We start from the raw sequence: 4978 nt of genomic DNA, 5'->3' as shown, positions 1-4978 counted from the left end.
TATATATTGTATATATTGTATATAATACAGTACAGTACAGTATATATATATATATATTGTACATATTTCTTAGATCTAAAATAGATATTTATTCAAAAGTCATTAAACTTTCGAGATCATAAATCAATACATCGGGTAATAAACAATTTTTTTATATCATTACGTTAAATTTATGATCAAGTGGCATTTAAAAAAAAAAAAGAAAATGATAAAATTGCAATAATTTCGAAAGTATGATCAAAATTGAATCGAAAAAAAAAAAAATAGTAAAAATATATTTCAGAAAAAAAAAAGATGAAAAAAATGAATATTTATTATTGTCTATATATTTCAGAGTGAAATAATTTCTAATTGATTAAAATAGCCTTGAAATTATTTTTAAAATAGATATTACAACATTATTTGCTATTTCTTTCTTACATAAATCTCATTCAGAAGGCTAAAAAAATCACTTTTACGTGTAGGTTAATAAATTTTTTTTTCTTTTTTTTTTTAGAAAATTATTTTTCTTACGCTACTAATTATTTTTCTTCTAAATATTTTTCTTCTTCATTCTGTTATTATTATTGCATGTATTAACTTCAATTTCAGTACACATCACGATTATAATTTAAATTATAATTTTGTAATTTAGAAGAATTTTTTCTGCCGTCGCTCATTATCATTATACGTTTTTTTTTTTTTTTCATATTATTTTCAAATAATTATTGTATAAAAATCAAGAAGGAAAACTTGGAATTCATTCGAGGCACTTTTAAAATAAAATTCTTTATTATTCATATTACAAATAGATATTCGGTTTTAAAGAAAATTAACTAATTTAAAACTACGCAAATTATTAATGATACGTTAACAATTTTAATTCGATCAATATCTCTTTATTAACTTTTGCTAATAACTTTTTAAAAAGACCGATAATAACTACTTAATATTCACATGTATAAAAGATATAAAAGATATAATTACTTGATGTTATTGTCAGATATTATTCAAGGATACATTATATACATATAAAGATATAGGATATACACGAAGAAAATTGGTTTATTATGTTGCTTGATAGTCGCAAATAAATTTGAAACAATTTGGACAAAATGATTCCAATGAGATCGAAACAAAAATTTCCACGTATGGCCATTTTTCAAATTCACAAAACGAACTAACGCGTGCGTCGAACGACCTTTTTTTCGCTTTCACGAGACAAATTTCCTCGCAACAATTTTATAACTAACTAATGGATAAGATAAAATTCCTAATCGCAGAATGATCATGTTTTTTTTCATTTATTATTATTAACAGACAGTATAAAAAATCGCGCAGACAATTTAATCTAGAGAAATATAAAAAATAAAAGAGAGTCGAAGACTCGAGTAATAATTAAATTTTTCATCTGAAAATGAAGTGACAATAAAATAATCTGTTTCGAAGAATTGTTACTTATACGATTCACGTATTGCATCATATTAAATATCATCGCGTTGATCGCTAAAAAATTCAAAAGAAATTCAAATTTTGAGACTATCTTCAGAACAGATTGTTCTTTTCTTTTTTTCCGTCTTTATCGTTAAAGTTATATGAATAACTTTATAATAAATTGGCTATAATTTGAAAAGTAAGCATTTCTAATTTCCTATATCCAAATCTATTCTAATAGCATAATTTAGAAAGCGCGTAATATAGTTTAATTATAGCTTCAAAGTAGTTCGATACGTAATGTGTTTTAAATCTAATAAATTTTTCAGCTACTATCGCAGCAACTGAATGATAACAATTGAACGAGCATACATAATGAAATATATATATATAAGTATAGATATAGATTGTAATATCGACGATGACTGTACTTACGAATAGAAAAATCATGGTAAAAGAGTAAACCTATGAATAAACGCAATATATTTTCTTTTTCCATCATTATTAAATGATTATAATATATATATATATATATATATAATACATATATAATTAATCTTATCTCGTTACATAATTATTTACGATGAAATAATAACGATACAAACATTCTTTCAGAAATTAATTTTATTAAACATTCCGAAACATATTTGTTACAGATTCATTGGAGAGATAATTGCAATGAATAAAACAATGATAATATAACGAAACGAATTTTCTCAGGATGATAACCGAAACGATAATAAAGAGGAAAATCGAGGAAAATAAATTTCAAATGTTGTGAAATCGTTTACGTGCGAAATATTCCTTTTATTGCGAAATTTAAAGAAGAATACCCAAGGCGAGAGCGGCGAAGAAAAATCGACGAGAGGAAGGGGGGGGGAAAAAATATTTCGATCTCGAATTGCGAAACGAAGAAATATCGAAGAAGGCGACGGCAAAAAGAAAGATCAAGTGTTCTTGATCTTAAAATTGAATAATGTCTTCCCGTATCAACTTCTTGTACAGGATTCCACGATTATTATTCGGAAAAGTCGTTCAAGTTGGATCGGAACGCTTCGATCTCGTTTGCTTGGAAGCTCTTTCGCGTAATATATTTCGTGATCGTTTGAGAAAGGGATAAGATAAGGCGAGACGATAGATACGCTCGTCGAGAGAAAAGCAATCGTCTCGCCTCGTCGTTGTAATAGTTGGAATTAAAAAAAGAATAAAAAAAGATCAGCGATGAGTCAGAGAAGCGTGTTGCTAGGCCTGCCAGATGTCGACACGATAGATATCGAGTTCAACGACATCGCGTATGAAGTTAACGTTGGTTTATGGCGAGGCAAACGGAAAGAAATTTTGAGGAAGATCGACGGACGGTTCAGGAACGGGCAACTGTCGGCCATAATGGGGCCCTCGGGGTCGGGGAAATCGAGCTTGTTGAACGCTTTGACGGGTTTCAAGAGAAATTGTACGGGCCAGATCAGATACATCGAGAACGGGAATAAAGAGATACAGCAAGGTTACAAGAAGCAATGCTGTTACATTCAACAGGACGATCAATTTTATCCCCTGTTCACCGTCTCCGAAACTATGTGGATAGCGAGCAACCTGAAAATCGGCAACAATCTCAACGAAAAATTCAAGGAGATATTGATCGAGGAGATATTGCACGACCTGGATCTGAGCAAATCGAGGCATACGAGGTGCGGGAGATTGAGCGGCGGGCAAAAGAAGAGGCTGAGCATCGCGTTGGAGTTGATCGACAATCCGCCGATCATGTTCCTCGACGAGCCGACCACGGGCCTCGACTCTCAATCCTGCAACCAATGCATCAGATTGTTACGAAATCTGGCCAAAACCGGGAGAACCATCGTCTGCACCATCCACCAGCCCAGCGCTGTTGTCTACGAGATGTTCGACTACGTCTACCTTCTGGTGGAAGGTAGATGCATGTACAAGGGGACTACGAGGGACACGATTCCCTATTTCGCAAGCGTTGGCCTCCATTGTCCCAAGTATCACAATCCGGCCGATTTCATGATCGAAGTGGTGACCAACGAATACGGGAATTTCAACGATCAATTGATCGCGTTGGCAGCAAGCGAGAAAGACAAGTATTGGCAAACGGATGCACTCGCAATTTCGAAGAAGGAAGAGGAGGAGGAGAAGGGATATGGGAAGGATATGAAAAAAATCGTGATGATCCGGCAGCCCTCGGAATACGAGAAACTCTTCGTCCTGATGAGACGTTACATGGTCCATTTGTTCAGAGATTGGACCAACATTTACTTGAAATTGGGCATTCATTTCTCGATAGGTGTGCTGCTCGGTTTGCTTTACTTCGGAGCCGGCCAGGACGGGAGCAGAAGTATCAACAACGTCGGTTTGATCCAAGTCGTTGTCATTTATCTGTGTTACACGAGCATGATGCCGGCCATACTATTGTTCCCCTCGGAGATGCCCGTGTTGAAGAAGGAAAGATTCAACAATTGGTACAAGTTGAAGACGTATTACTTGGCCTCGTTTATATGCAGTATGCCCATACAAATAATATTCTCCGTCGTTTACGTTCTCCCCATTTATTTCATAAGCCATCAACCGCTCGACGTAAACAGATTTCTTATGTTCTTGATACCGGCAATTTTGATCACTCTGATATCGGAAAGCGTGGGCCTCGTGATAGGCTCCGTCCTAAATCCGGTGAACGGCACATTTTTGGGCGCCATTCTGTCATCTAGCATGTTGGTCTTCTCGGGTTTCATGATCCTTTTTAATCATATGCCACGCATCATGTATTACGTCAGTTACGTAAGCTATATAAAGTATTCCCTGCACGCAATCATTCTCGCTATGTACGACTTCAATCGGGAGAAATTGTTTTGCCCCATTATATATTGCCACTACGGCACGCCCAACAAAATATTGTCGGAATTTTTGATGACGGATCGCGATTTTTGGGTTGATATCGCGGTGTTGGTCTCCACTTATGTGATATTCAAGATAGTCGGTTATTGTACGCTCAAACGAACACTTACCATATAAGGCATCGATCTTTTTCTTTTTTTTTTCTTTTTCAATTGCGTATATTTGTTTAATTAATAGTGATTAATAATAATTAATAATAAACGATAAATAAATATTGGCTGTGCATCGATTATAAAAAGCTTAGAATTTAATTTCACGTAAAAAACGTTTTTTCTTCGAGCATCCATTTAAGCCGATTCGACGCGAGGATGAAAGAAAGAATCGAGTGTGCAGAAACGATCAATTAGAACGTGTATTATAAAACTTGTATTATAAAAGTTAATGTAATAATTGTATAACCCGATCAGCAATTAATATTTAATCACTCGTATTTTTTTGCGTCTATATTATATATTGCAACTTTTAATTTTTTTTTTCTTTTTTTTACGTATATATTTTTTACGTAATAATCTTTTTTTATCTATGGTGTAATAAAATCGAATTTACGATACAAATGACTTTTTTTTTAAAAACGAGTACGTTGGAATAAACATATCCAATTAAAATAAAATTTTTTCCGCTTCTTCGCTTCTTCGAAGAATAATCCATCTTCGAACTA

General features: G+C 33.4%; 1 pseudogene; it reads left to right on the top strand.

Annotated features, from left to right (window-relative positions):
* The first annotated feature begins 2574 nt into the window (after positions 1–2574).
* LOC102680217 lies at positions 2575–4489 on the top strand (annotated as a pseudogene).
* Positions 4490–4978: the final 489 nt, after the last annotated feature.

This window comes from Apis dorsata, unplaced genomic scaffold, assembly GCF_000469605.1.
Source record: "Apis dorsata unplaced genomic scaffold, Apis dorsata 1.3 scaffold_538, whole genome shotgun sequence".
NCBI lineage: Eukaryota > Metazoa > Arthropoda > Insecta > Hymenoptera > Apidae > Apis > Apis dorsata.
Note: the sequence above shows the minus strand (reverse complement) of the source record. Positions and strands in the feature narration are given on the sequence as shown.